Source organism: Schistocerca gregaria, chromosome 2, assembly GCF_023897955.1.
Source record: "Schistocerca gregaria isolate iqSchGreg1 chromosome 2, iqSchGreg1.2, whole genome shotgun sequence".
NCBI classification, from domain to species: domain Eukaryota; kingdom Metazoa; phylum Arthropoda; class Insecta; order Orthoptera; family Acrididae; genus Schistocerca; species Schistocerca gregaria.
Window position 1 is genome coordinate 912,675,226 of NC_064921.1, and position 15,350 is coordinate 912,690,575.

The window sequence follows — 15,350 nt, forward strand, 5'->3', positions numbered from 1 at the left end:
GCATCTTAGTTTTAAATGTTCTAACCAGCTGCTCATGTTTCAAATTTGACACTGGATGAAAATCAGAGATGGTCAGATACTTGATATTGTTACACTGGTGGAACTGACAAAGTACGAACTGAGGATTGAACCCTCTCTCATATTACATTTTAGTTACATGAAAAATCACACAAATATGAAAGTTATCAATTCAACTAAACATTTAGTGATTGCAATTATGAGCAACTAAAGTTGGAATCTTCACACAGAAATTTTTGTGGAAAAGGCAAACCAAAGACTGTTTTACTGGCAGAACACTAAGAAGACGCAACAAATCTGGAAACAAGACTACGTATACTGTGGCTGTCTGTCCTCATCTGACAAGGGAACCTCCCCATCGCACCCCCATCAGATTTAGTTATAAGTTGGCACAGTCGATAGGCCTTGAAAAACTGAACACAGATCAATCGAGAAACCATGAAGAAGTTGTGTGGAACTATGAAAAAATAGCAAAATATACAAACTGAGTAGTCCATGCGCAAGATAGGCAACATCAAGGATAACATCAGCACAGGAGGGCAGTGGTCCCATGGTTAGCACGAGCAGCCGCGGAAGGAGAGGTCCTAGGTTCAAGTCTTCCCTCACTTGAAAAGTTTAATTTTTTATTTTCAGACAATTATCAAAGTTCAGGCAGTCACACATAATCAACTTCGCTCTCCAAAATTCCAGGACATGTTCAGTTTTGCTTGGACATATGCAGGATTTGATGGTCTACACAAGGAAAAAATTGAAAACGTTAAAAACATATGTTTTGACAGAGTACAGGGAAAACTGTGCTACTGTGAAACTGTTGCGTTCATTTTTTGCAGTTTATGTGACAAACTCTTTATATTTTGATCACTTTCTTATTACATCCACAAGAAAACCTAAATCGGGCAAGGTAGAAGAATCTTTTTACCCATTCGCCAAGTTAGGTGGGTCGACGACATACTCCTGTCATGTGACGCACATGCCGTCATCAGTGTCATATAGAATATATCAGACGTGTTTTCCTGTGGAGGAATTGGTTGACCTATGACCTTGCGATCAAATGTTTTCGGTTCCCATTGGAGACGCGCGTCCTTTCGTCTACTAATCGCACAGTTTTGCGGTGCGGTCGCAAAAAACAGACACTAACTTATTACAGTGAACAGAGACATCAATGAACGGACGGACAGATCATAAATTTGCGAAAATAAAGGAAGTAAAATTTTCACTTGAGGGAAGTCTTGAACCAAGGACCTCTAGTTCCGCACCTACTCACGCTAACCACAGGACCACGGTGCTCCTGGACTCACACTAACCTAGATGTTGCCTATCTTTCGCATGGACTACTCCCTTTGTATATGTTGCTTATTTTTTTCATAGTTCCACACAACTTCTTCCTGTTTTCTCGATTGATCTGTGTTCAGTTTTTCAGGGCCTATCCACTGTGCCAACTTATAACTAAATCTGAGGGGGTTGCGATGGGGAGGTTCCCTTGTGAGTAGTGCTGTGTTGTTTCGGAACCATAACAGATAAGAATGACAGAAGATATTGAAAAAGTTCACCACCTAGTGCCCACTTGGGTTGCCCAAATGAAAAATTTATGTGGTGTTGTCATAATTAGTAGCAAAAACAACCCATTTCCATGCTTAGTACATTTAGAAAGTTGTACCAAGAGCCAAAGGAACAGCAAATAAAAGTATAAGGGAGGAAGGGAAAATGGTGAGGGGAGGGGTTGCAAAATGGTATGTCGCTTGTGCATAAAAAAGTTCTTGAGTCAGCCCTGCTGAGTGTCGAGGGTATGATAAGCAAGTTGGGGTGACAATCATGAATACAAAGCTACATTTTGTTCACACGAGATCTTTCAACGAAATTTGAATAACTGATTTTCTCCTCTGAATACCAAAATATTTTGCTGACTCCTATCTACATAGAAAAAAAGACCTTAATAAAATAAATATGAGCTCGCAAAGAAATATTTTCCCTAAGTGCTTGTAGTATTTTTGCCATTTTAATGGCAAAATCTTTGAGAAAGTGAAGTATAACATTGTATTAGCCACTGGTAGCTGGTGATCATGGTGTTTCATTATTTCAGCTAAGGCAACAACAGTGCTGAATTATTGTGAAACCGGGTATACTCACTATGTGTAATTTGCAGCGTGGTGGTAATTCAAAGCACAGAAAGGGGATTTCTTCGTCATTAGGTTTTCGGTGGTTGTGGTGATTATGTGACCCAAAGTGGTGCATTGCATGACATGTGCGCTGCTACCTGGAATAAATAGCTGTTGATTTTGTAGCTGATTCATTCACAGCCCAGCAACCTACCAGGACAGAGGGCTGACACCAAATGGGGAGGTGGCACGGAGCTGCCAGCAGCATCATCATGCACTGATCTGCCCTCTGGACTGGGACTCACAGCATGGTGGGCCTTCCCGGCTCACTCCAGAAGCAGCCGGACTCCTGCCCATGGGCAGTAGGCTGCATCCCATGCAAAGCAGCTGCCTTTGAACAACTTGATCCACGCCTCCATGCTGCAAGCTTCAGCTGCCCATGTATTGTGCGGTTATTCATTGCAGAGTTGCCTACCTCTTCTCTAAATGCTGATGACGCCGGTTCTATGGGAGGCACCGATTGCAGGCATTAGCAAGGCAGGGCATGAAGACATGCTGCAGTCAACTGGCTGGTCACTAGCAGTTGATTGCCAGCCCTCTTTCTGTGGGGTGGGGGCCTGGTCACTTCCCGTATTGACACAATTCTGATGTTCAGACATAAAATAAATTATTGATTTTAATAGTTGCTTCTCTCTGTGCCTTCATCAGCCTGCTGACCAATCCCACCCCTAAGTTGTTTCATATCCTGACAATGCAGCTGCTCCCAGGGTCAGTAATAAATCAATGTCAGCAGTAGTGACGTCATCTTCAGTGGGCAGCAGAGGGTGCGTTGTCCACGCAGTACAGCGTTTGCACCACAAACTGCACTGTCAACACAGTGGTGTGAGTGGAAAAACTTAGTTACTCTTCATGTATGTGACAGACATGGGGTCTAGGAGAGAGTATCGTAATAACTTGAGGGTTACTTTGCTTAGGCCAGAGGAACTGGCCGATGTGTCAAGAGTTTCTGGGCAACAGCAAGGATCAGTTTTTGGAGCCTGTTTGAGGTTTGCATTGTAATTTGGTATCTGTAATTTGTTTTACATCCCACTGTTTTGGTCATGTTGTGAGGCAGTGCAGCGAATGTAGGTGAATGATTATCAGTTGCAAAGTATAATTTGTTAATCAGTTTTCAGTTTGGTAATTGTTATGCATTTATATTGTGTGTGATTGAAGGGTAAAGGTGCTGCATTGACAGATGGAGAGATATAAGGTGTTACTGGCCAGGAGGCAGTTCAAGCATTGGTTAATGAAGTGGCACAGTGGAGAGCAGATAACATTGGCTTGTGGAACAAGCTTGGAGGTAAGAATAACGAAACAGCATTGCTCTGGGCACTGAACCTTATAATATATCCAGCTGCTACTAGCCTAGTCAGTCCCTTTTCTGGAAGATCGTCTGGGGATTTGATGTCATTTGTAGAGGACCTGACAACATTGGTGATTAGTCTGACAGTCAGGTGTTGCAGAAAGCAAAAGTACATCTAGCAGGACAGGCAAATACTTTTGTGAGATGCACAGAATCACTGAGAGGTGGAAATTTTCCATCGGTTGAAACAATGCCTTCTGCAGAGGTGCAAGAAGCAGAACAGAGTCAAGTTATTTCGGGAACAGTTCAGTGGTATTACAAAGAGGCAAGAGGAAGCTGTAGAAGAGAACATATGAACTGGGTCAGAGTGATGAAGCAAATGAAGTTTTGCTGCAGGAGGCTGAGCAAAGTGTGGTCGATGCTTGACATAAGATATGTCAATAAGGGTGTTCAGATGGGCATCGAAGCATCTTCTTTTGGTTGTTAGGTTATCGTCGTATAGGAGTCCAATGCCAGACACCTACAGTTGTCAGAAGAGGGCTGGGAGGGGCACAGAGGTCCTAGTTAAGCTCAAGATTGACAAGAAAATGTCATTGATGATAACACATTTATTAGGCAACAGTAGAGGTTTGTCTTCCAAAGTGCCATGCCACAACCGGGCTGGTGGAACAGTGCCTCGTGGCAGTATGGGCAGCACAGTGAAGCGTCTGGTAGCAGCTGCTATGTCATGGGCGGCTATCATCTGCGATTCCAGCAACCTCCAACTCTGTATATCGATCTCCAAATCTTCTCATGGATGTCAAAGATTTGCACCCAGGAGTCGCAACCCAGTTCCACCCGAAGTATTCACTGTTTCACAGGGCTCAGCTCTCATCCCCCGTTTAGGAGGCAGGAGCCAGCAGCATCGGTGTCTGCCACACAAACGGGCTAAGCAGCAGTAATTCCCTCCCACTCAGAGGCAGATGACAGACAATGTCCTGACCAGGTCAAACCCCCAGCAAATATGCACGGTGATGGTGGCCTCTGTGCTCCATCAGTGTGGCCTCGAAAATTGATAGTACAGCTAGCAGCAGTAATGTTTCTCCAACTGGACTCACAGTTCCATAGACAATGGGAGACAGTTAGGTATGCCAAGGGTTGACTCCCACACCCCACACCCCGCCATAGACAAGGGCGGAGATTACGCTCTGGGCAGTCGACAGTCAGTAATTTGTTAATAAGGGTGGGGTATTTATGTTGGTGTTTCTTGTGTACTCTGTGGCAGTGGCGATGGGTATGACATCATGTGCCTAGGTTTTACCTTACAGTCAGCTCTCCTAGTGTCATCGGAAATTTGCAACTTCTTCTTTCAGAGGCTCTTTTCTGTTGACTTGACACATGAATGGTTAAAGTTGCATTGTACCTAGGCTTTCTTACGAAATTCTGCTTTGTCACTAGTATGACAGTAGTATACCTAGGCTTCCATGATGGTATTATGCTTCGCTCGGAGACCTGGGCGCTTGGTCATTCTCCCATGTTGTGACAGCTTCCATGACTGCCGCAACTCACTCAGCATATCCGCCTTGCCGGCAGTCTACTGGTCATTGATACAGGTGATTTGTCTTCTGGGAGCTACCAAGGTAGAACTTGGATGAATTTTTAGTATGTGCTGTGGATACTGTCCTGTGGTGTAACATCTCCCCCTTCTTTCAGAAAATTCATCATGAATTTTTCAGTTTGGGGTACCTGTAATAAAGAAATTGCACATATTTGGCACCAGTAGTTATACATTATACAACTTCAATTATTCTTCCATTACCCTACAGCTAATTTACATGATTTTCGATGTTGGATGAGTGAAAGTGATAACATATGTCTTTGCAGGACTCATTATTCATATACTTAAAGGTTCATGTATTAGTTTATACATAATTCCCTTGCTGTGCCCGAGCTTTATTTACAAACCGGTCAACAGGTATCTGATGCACAGGTAAATCCGAGCTGTGCAGTTCCTTTAGTTTAAAACAGAAATAGATTACATAAACTGCAAACAGAATCACTACTGCACTGATAGATGTCCACTTATATTGCAAAATTATTATGCCTATCGTATTCTTGTATGTGTTGGAACATTTGTTCAGCTGTAATTTTCCATCTTTGCATTGCTACTAGTTCTTATAGTGAGCATAGAGTATCTAGATTCAGAGTATTATTTAGGAAGCTTAAGTTTTTGGGTAGGCACCACTTTTTGCAGCTTCTTGGTCCTGTACAGTATAGGTTGTTTCCACTTTAGTATGGTCATTCCAGTGATCATAGCTTGTAGAGGAAATGTTGTATGAACTAAGTCCCAAGTCATGCCGTCCATTATTATTCTGCTACCCTGTAATTCCAGTCTATTCATAACTATTGGTTTCCCATGTTCGTAACAGTTTACTGTGACAAAAAAAAGAAAAAAAAAAAACTGAGTAGTCCCAGTGGTTGCCTGCTCTCTCGAAATATTGCTTGAGGTCCCCCCCCCCCCCAAAGGAATAACTGGATTTTGCGTGCCTGTATCATCTTATGTGGGCAGATCAAAACACTTTGCCTCTGGTTTCTCTGCAGGTCTTCCAATGACGTTGTAGGTCTGAAATTATTAATACATCATTGATCCATACCTGTATGTGGCCTAAAAGAAAGGAATCTTTATCAATATCTGCCACTCCATTCAGAAGGTGAGTTTACGCGGAATAAACTATACAACCCCCATATACAAAAATAACATTGTAAAAAGCAGCTGAAATCGTTATAGGTACAGAAAGCTGGCTGAAGCCAGAGATAAATTCTGCCGAAATTTTTACAAAGGTACAGACAGTGTTTATAAAGGATAGATTGCACGCAACTGGTGGTGGAGTGTTCGTCACTGTTAGTAGTAGTTTATCCTGTAGTGAAATAGAAGTGGATAGTTCCTGTGAATTATTATGGGTGGAGGTTACACTCAACAACCGAGCTAGGTTAATAATTGGCTCCTTTTACCGACCTCCCGACTCAGCAGCATTAGTGGCAGAACAACTGAAAGAAAATTTGGAATACATTTCACATAAATTTTCTCAGCATGTTATAGTCTTAGGTGGAGATTTCAATTTACCAGATATAGACTGGGACACTCAGGTGTTTAGGATGGGTGTTAGGGACAGAGCATCGAGTGACATTATACTGAGTGCACTATCCGAAAATTACCTTGAGCAATTAAACAGAGAACCGACTCGTGGAGATAACATCTTGGACCTACTGATAACAAACAGACCCGAACTTTTCGACTCTGTATGTGCAGAACAGGGAATCAGTGATCATAAGGCCGTTGCAGCATCCCTGAATATGGAAGTTAATAGGAATATAAAAAAAGGGAGGAAGGTTTATCTGTTTAGCAAGAGTAATAGAAGGCAGATTGCAGACTACCTAACAGATCAAAACGAAAATTTCTGTTCCGACACTGACAATGTTGAGTATTTGTGGAAAAAGTTCAAGGCAATCGTAAAATGCGTTTTAGACAGGTACGTGCCGAGTAAAACTGTGAGGGATGGGAAAAACCCACCGTGGTACAACAACAAAGTTAGGAAACTACTGCGAAAGCAAAGAGAGCTTCACTCCAAGTTTAAACGCAGCCAAAACCTCTCAGACAAACAGAAGCTAAACGTCAAAGTTAGCGTAAGGATGGCTATGCGTGAAGCGTTCAGTGAATTCGAAAGTAAAATTCTATGTACCGACTTGACAGAAAATCCTAGGGAGTTCTGGTCTTACGTTAAATCACTAAGTGGCTCGAAACAGCTAACGAGACACTCCGGGATGATGATGGCTTTGAAACAGAGGATGACACGCGTAAAGCTGAGATACTGAACACCTTTTTCCTAAGCTGTTTCACAGAGGAAGACCGCACTGCAGTTCCTTCTCTAAATCCTCGCACAAAAGAAAAAATGACTGACATCGAAATAAGTGTCCAAGGAATAGAAAAGCAAATGAAATCACTCAACAGAGGAAAGTCCACTGGACCCGATGGGATACCAATTCGATTCTACACAGAGTACGCAAAAGAACTTGCCCCCCTTCTAACAGCCGTGTACTGCAAGTCTCTAGAGGAACGGAAGGTTCCAAATGATTGGAAAAGAGCACAGGTTGTCCCTGTCTTCAAGAAGGTTCGTTGAGCAGATGTGCAAAACTATAGACCTATATCTCTGACGTCGATCTGTTGTAGAATTTTAGAACATGTTTTTTGCTCGAGTATCATGTCGTTTTTGGAAACCCAGAATCTACTCTGTAGGAATCAACATGGATTCCGGAAACAGCGATCGTGTGAGACCCAACTCGCTTGATTTGTTCATGAGACCCAGAAAATATTAGATACAGGCTCCCAGGTAGATGCTATTTTTCTTGACTTCCGGAAGGCGTTCGATACAGTTCCGCACTGTCACCTGATAAACAAAGTAAGAGCCTACGGAATATCAGACCAGCTGTGTGGCTGGATTGAAGAGTTTCTAGCAAATAGAACACAGCATATTGTTATCAATGGAGAGACGTCTACAGACGTTAAAGTAACCTCTGGCGTACCACAGGGGAGTGTTATGGAACGATTGCTTTTCACAATATATGTAAATGACCTAGTAGATAGTGTCGGAAGTTCCATGCGGCTTTTCGCGGATGATGCTGTAGTATACAGAGAAGTTGCAGCATTAGAAAATTGTAGCGAAATGCAGGAAGATCTGCAGCGGATAGGCACTTGGTGCAGGGAGTGGCAACTGACCCTTAACATAGACCAATGTAATGTATTGCGAATACATAGAAAGAAGGATCCTTTATTGTATGATTATATGATAGCAGAACAAACACTGGTAGCAGTTACTTCTGTAAAATATCTGGGAGTATGCGTGCGGAACGATTTGAAGTGGAATGATCACATAAAATTAATTGGTGGTAAGGCAGGTACCAGGTTGAGATTCATTGGGAGAGTCCTTAGAAAATGTAGTCCATCAACAAAGGAGGTGGCTTACAAAACACTCGTTCGACCTATACTTGAGTATTGCTCATCAGTGTGGGATCCGTACCAGGTCGGGTTGACGGAGGAGATAGAGAAGATCCAAAGAAGAGGGGCACGTTTTGTCACAGGGTTATTTGGTAACCGTGATAGCGTTACGGAGATGTTTAACAAACTCAAGTGGCAGACTCTGCAAGAGAGGCGCTCTGCATCGCGGTGTAGCTTGCTCGCCAGGTTTCGAGAGGGTGCGTTTCTGGATGAGGTATCGAATATATTGCTTCCCCCTACTTATACCTCCCGAGGAGATCATGAATGTAAAATTAGAGAGCGCGCACGGAGGCTTTCAGACAGTCGTTCTTCCCGCGAAACATAAAAGACTGGAACAGGAAAGAGAGGTAATGACAGTGGCACGTAAAGTGCCCTCCGCCACACACCGTTGGGTTGCTTGCGGAGTATAAATGTAGATGTAGATGTAGACTTCTTAATAGTGTATATATGAACGAACAAAGTGCAATATAGGTAAACAACACTCGCAAATCTTGTCTGTTGACATGGCCTAAGGACGTAAGACATTTTAGGTACACTTTGCTCATCATTCGTCTGTTTCTTTCTTGTTTAACAGGACTTTGCACTCTACACTGTAGTTGCTGCTGTTATCTGTGGCAGGGTTCCCTTACAAGGTTTAATACGTCCAACATGAATAATGGATGTGTTCATTGGCATCTGTATTTAAACTTCGAAAAGTGACACAATTTCCACTACTTGTGTGGTTCATGGTATCGGGTCAGGTATATCTTTGTTTTGCAGTACCGTGTATAAAGGTTCATCACTAATACCCATTGCATGTAAACTGAAGGTGGAGTGGGAGGAAGGAAAGGGAAGGAACTATTGATGTCATCTCCATTGGGACTTTACACAGAATATGCAGCAATATATGTGGTGGACTGGGATTTGACCTGGGGTCTCCTGGTTCCTAGGCAGTTGCATTAAACACTACCCAGGCACAATGTTTATCGCAACTGTGACAACTGTGGGCACACCTCTCAGCCGACTCCCACTCCCACCTAGTGCCACCTATCCGCATTTCCTGTCCATGTCCTCCATGCTTACTACTGTGAGATTCACGCAGGGGGTCAGATGTAATGGTGCATCCACACTGAAATAGGTAGATTTGTAGCCCATCAAGGTGAATCATTTATATGAATGCAGAATCCACAACTGTGAAATATTATATGTAAATTAATGCATCAGAACTTACAGACTGTGATTCGAAACCGGGATCTCTTGGTTACTAGACAGATACATTAACCACTGTGCCAACCAGACTCAGTGTTTATCACAACTGTGCAGACTATCTAGTCATGCCTCTTGGCAAAACCACACTTCCCGTATAGTGCCATCTATCTGCAGTCCCTGTTCATATCCTCGATGCTTGCTACTGTGATTCCTGCATGACATCAGACAAAATTGTGCAGCCACACATATCCGAAAGAACAGACACCACACGGAATCCTCTGCTGATGCTGGGTTTGAATCCCTGTCCAACACACATTTTCACACATCGCTGCTGATTCTGCATTAAGTCCTGATGTGGTTGACATCAGTAATCCCTTCTCTTTCCTTTCCTTTTTCCCCTCTCCTCCACCTTCAGTTTACACATTATCTATCGCAGCTGCAAATTTCACACGCTGTTCTATTGGACATGTCCGAAAGAACAGATACCACACATACATATAACACTCATTCTCTAATTCTGTATTGCAGAAACTTCCCTAATCATTGTCCTATCCGGTCTTGTTGTTCTAAGGCTTTTATGTTTGTGCTTTTACTTGTTGCCAAGTGTCTCACAATTTGTTGGCAAACTTTTTTACTGATTTCACATTGAATCCAAGCTTTGGGTTAATCACCTTGAAATATGAAGTCATTTTTCTCCCATATATTACCTCATGTGGCAAAAGAACAGTAGCCATGGAGACTTTAGAACTGTACATTACAGCTGCAAAATACAAATACGTACTCCAATGTTGATTACTGCTACCATAATAGCTCAACACCTTCAGAATCGTGCAATTAACTCTCCTTGTTCTCCCATTAGCTTGAGGGTGTTAGGGGCTTGTTTGTAGCTTGCGAATTCTTAGCAATTGATACAATTGCTTCAAAGGTCACGCATAAAATTGGTTCACTGGTCTGTATTTAACTTGTACAGAATGCCAAATGTGACGAACCAACCATTTACTAAGGCTTGAGTGACTATGCTTGATTTTTGATCAGGAATTGCAACCACTATATAACATGAGAAATGGCCCATTACAATCAATAGAGCCTTTTTTCCTGCTGGCGCTTTATTAAATATATCAAAATGTCCTGTCCAAGCATTTTGAATGGCATAGATGCTTCTGGCAGACGTAACTTTATCAGTCGGTGGCTAAGATCTTTTTGTGGTGCACATTGTATGCAATTCCTGACATATTGCTCGACATCTCGTTTTCTAGTCCTCCACAAAATTTTTCAGCAGTTTGCCTATCAGTTGCTCTTTGCCCACCATGATCTGACAACGTATGGTCATTTGTTTTTGCCAAGAGTTTGTTCCAGAAAGCTGCAGGTACAACCACTCGCAATACACAGTGTTTTGTTACTCGTTTAACTTCTGCAATAATCTATTGAGTTTTCTCCTAAAGAATCCCGTGCTATTCTGCTTGTGATAGAACTGTGTTAGACCGTTAGCCAGTTCATCAAACATTTGGTCCTTACTTAGGGTTTCAAGGTACATAACATGTTTTCGTGTCGCCTACTAACCTTAATCTAGCCATATTCAAGGACGTTTCTTCCAACCATTTTCCCAATTTGGCGTCAATGTTTGCATCACTAATAAAAATAGGTACATCCTCGGTTGCTTTCCCCAAAAATGGCACTGAGTTGTTAACTGCTACGGGATAGATGGAATGGGTGTGTACATTCGACACAGTTTCATTTTCTCCTAAATCAAGGAGGCCTTGGCCCCTACAGCTTTTCATTGCTCTATTGTCCTACACAAAGCTTCATTGTCTTGCCCCTGCTGCATTTTAGTTTGTAACACTGCGGTTTTCCGCCCGTTTAGAGCTCCCACCATTTCATTCAGAGTCGCTGTCATGTTTCTGGCATTTGTGTAAACTCCATCTGCCATTATACCAGAAAAGAAGGAAATTGCACAGACACAAAAGGCAAAAAAGAAGAAATAGGAATTAAATGATTCTTAATCTTTTTGCCTTATCATAGCCCAACAACACTCAGTGCAGTGATGAGCTTCATGACCAACTCTTCTACACATACTACATGTAGATGACACATCTTAAACCTATGACAAGTCATGTGCAGATAAATTACAGTGAGGACAGCTCACTGACTACAAGTAAACTTCTCAAATGTTCCTGCGGAACTGAGGCAAGTCTACAGTCTATCAAACAACACTTTCAACATACTGTAAAGGTCCCTGTGACTCAACATGGCTATAAGAAAATACAGAACAAGAAAGCAAACAAATAAGAGTCACTCACCTCACCACATTGTTACAAACTTCAACTTGTAGCTGTTGACCTCACATCAGAGTTACATAGACGGTCAGCTGCTGATGTTCCAGATGTGTGGACCTGACACCAGATATTACCAATCCCAGACTCCTACAGTCATCAGGAGGACCTGGGTGGGATGTGGTGAGGTCCTAGTTAAACTCGAGAGTGCCAAGAAAACATCATTGACAATAACATATTTATTTGGCAACAATACAGATTTGTCTTCGAAACCCCCATGCCACAAATGGTCGAGCTGAACTGTGCCTCATCAGTGGAGGAAAGCCAGCATACACTTGACTCGCAGTAGTACAACCTGCACAGTGAAGCATCAGGTAGCAGCTGCTACATCAAGGGCAGCCATTGACCGAGGAATGCAGTGCCCTCCAGCTCTGTGTATCATTCTCTGAAGCATCCTCATGGATGTTGATGATTTGCACTCAGGAGTCTCAACCCAATTCTATCTGCAGTATTCACTGGCTCGCAGGGATCAGCTGTCATCTTACATTGAGAAGTCGGGAACCGACAGTGTCGGTCTGCAGCAGGAATGGGATGAGCTGTAGCAGTGCCCTCCTGGTCAAAGGTGGGTGATGGACAGCATCCTGGTCATGTAGGTCAGGCCCCCAACAGAACTGCAGGGTGATGGCAGTCTCTGCACCCCATCAGTGTGGCCTCGAAAGTTGACAATGCAGCTGGCAGCAACAGTGTTCTTCCAACTCAACTATTGGTTCCATAGATGACCGAAGACATCTAGGTGTCCCTAGGATTGACCCCCATAACCTCCCCTCTCACTGGATAGCTGCAATTGACACAAGAGCTGAGATTAGACACTGGGCAGTTGGCAATCAGCAGACAGTAGCTTAGTGCAGGTACTCGGGGTAATGGAACACATCCACGTGCTGACGTTGACAGAGGACCAATGTAAACATAAGCAGAATGCACACCCATCATTCTGTCAACCAGCGTTAGTTGAAGAGTTGTGTGAGTAGAATGTGCACGAGCGAAGATAAGGTAGAAATGCTACTCATCTATGGGGAATGTAAGTGAGCAGAACAGTAATTGCAGTACTGCTTTCTTATGTACGGGTACGTTCAGTACAGTAGTTTATTCCTTTTAAGTACTGTTTCGTAGAGTGGTCATGCAATAAAGGCTGTCCTCCTACGAACTGCATCGACGTAACGTTTCTTTTATTTTTGTTGTTGTTGAAGGTAGGGGAAATGCTACGCAAGCAGCGGAACTGTACAGAGAGCGAAATCCTGACAAGAACCCCTCTTCCGCAGGATGTTTTCTCGTGTTGTTGCACCGCTTCGGGAAGCGGGAAGTTTCAACCTACGACAACGCAATCGTCGTAGCACTCGCACAGACGAAGCTGCCGAAGTTACTGATCTCGCTTCCGTTGCTATGAATCCACATGTGAGCACACGACAGCTTGAAAATGAGATAGGCATTCCTAAAACCAGAGTACATCATACTCTTACACGTCACCGGTTCCATCCTTACCATGTATACCTACATCAAGAATTGCATGGGAATGGTTTCCAGAATCGTGTACAGTTCTGTCAGTGGGCACAGCAGCAAGTCCTCGCTTTTCTATTCGCGATGAATGTTCCTTCTCAAACAAAAGACAGGTAAATACAAGGAATATACGTTATTGGTCCAGCGACAATCCACGATGGCTTAGACAAATGGAACATCAGCGTCAGTGGAGAGTTAACTTATGGTGTGGGATGCTTGGTACTATAATTATTGGCCCTCATTTCATCAATGGTAGTCTAAACGGCACAGCGTATGCCAACTTCCCCAGAGGAAATCTTACTCCTCTTCTGGATGAAGTGCCGCTAAGAATCAGAATGCTTATGTCGTATCACTACGATGGATATCCAGCACATAATGCCTTGCGTGCACGTCGTGTACTGAACCGAAGGTATCCTGCTAGATGGATTGGTCGAGGAGGAACAGTTACTTGGCCTGCTAGGTCTCCTGATTTAAATTCTCTGGACTTTTTTCTTTGGGAATGCATGAATCGTGAGATTCCAACAACTCCAGAGCACACGCAGGAACGTATCGTGCTTGCTTGTAATTATCTTCAGCAGGCAACACTGGAAACAGTAAATAATTCTTTCATTCAATGAGTGCACCAGTGTATCGGTGTCCAGGGCCACTACTTTGAGCTTCTTTGAATGTTCTACTTCTGGGCAATGGTACAGGAGAATGAAAGTCAATTTTGTGTTATGTTTTTACTTGGTTTTCATTTATTTTATGACAACCCCAGCAAGTGGACGAGTTTGTGATCCCGGGCTCAAAGTCAATGTTGTGTTATGTAATTAATAACGTTGTCTTTCAGTGAATGGTACACTGTGATACATTTCTGAATAGGTCTTTAGGAGAGGAATTAAATTACCGAATAAAAAATACAGGGTGTCATTTAAAAAAGTCATACCGCTGTTCATATATTTATAAAAAACAAAACCACAACGAAACCAATCATGCTGATTGATGTCCCCATGACAGCTAAAAACATTTGCTTGAAACGTTTTGTAATTTGCGTCTGATGTAGCTTCTGTCTGTCTGAACGTTTTGTTACAGTATCGTTTAAAAATTTGAGGTAAATTGTTCAAGAATTGTTATAGATTTTTGCTAACAACGTTGCCACTTCAAATAGTATATATATTATTAGAGTACCGCGTAAAAATTGGAAGTAAATGGTCAAGACGTTTTTGAAAATTTTGATGATACGCTGCCCCTTTACATGGTAAACATGTTTATACTTATATACTATATATATTAAAAAATAAATAGCCTATGTCCATCCAAACAACGGATTAGAGGATCGCGTAAAAAACTGGAAGTAAAACGCTCAAGAACTTTACGAGATTTTTTGCTACAACATCTGTGTGTGTGTTTTTTTTTTTTTTTTTTTTTTTTGTGGTATACTAAACTTTCAAGCTCATCCATTAAGTTTTTGTAAGTAGTGGAGTATGTTAACATCTTATTCTACGTACATTAAAAATATGTAGCCTTTGTCTGAATGTTCATTAGTGTCGTGTGAGAATTAGAAATAAATCGGTGAAGAAGTTTTCGAGATTTTTGGTAACAACGTTAAACATCCACTTAATTTCGGTCATCGTATCTGATGTTTCAGAAAAGCCTGAAGTTGTGTCATTCATGATTTAAATAATAAAAACTGCACCAGTTACTTATTATTCGATGCTTAGCACGTCGGGTTTAGAGAATTTATTTTCATTTTCAATTGCATTTGTACATTTGTTTACATGAATTTGTTTGGTGATGTTTGCATGTGTGATTTTCTGCCTCTCTTGCATCTTTTTGAGGTTAGACTGCACATAAGGCTGTGAGTTATA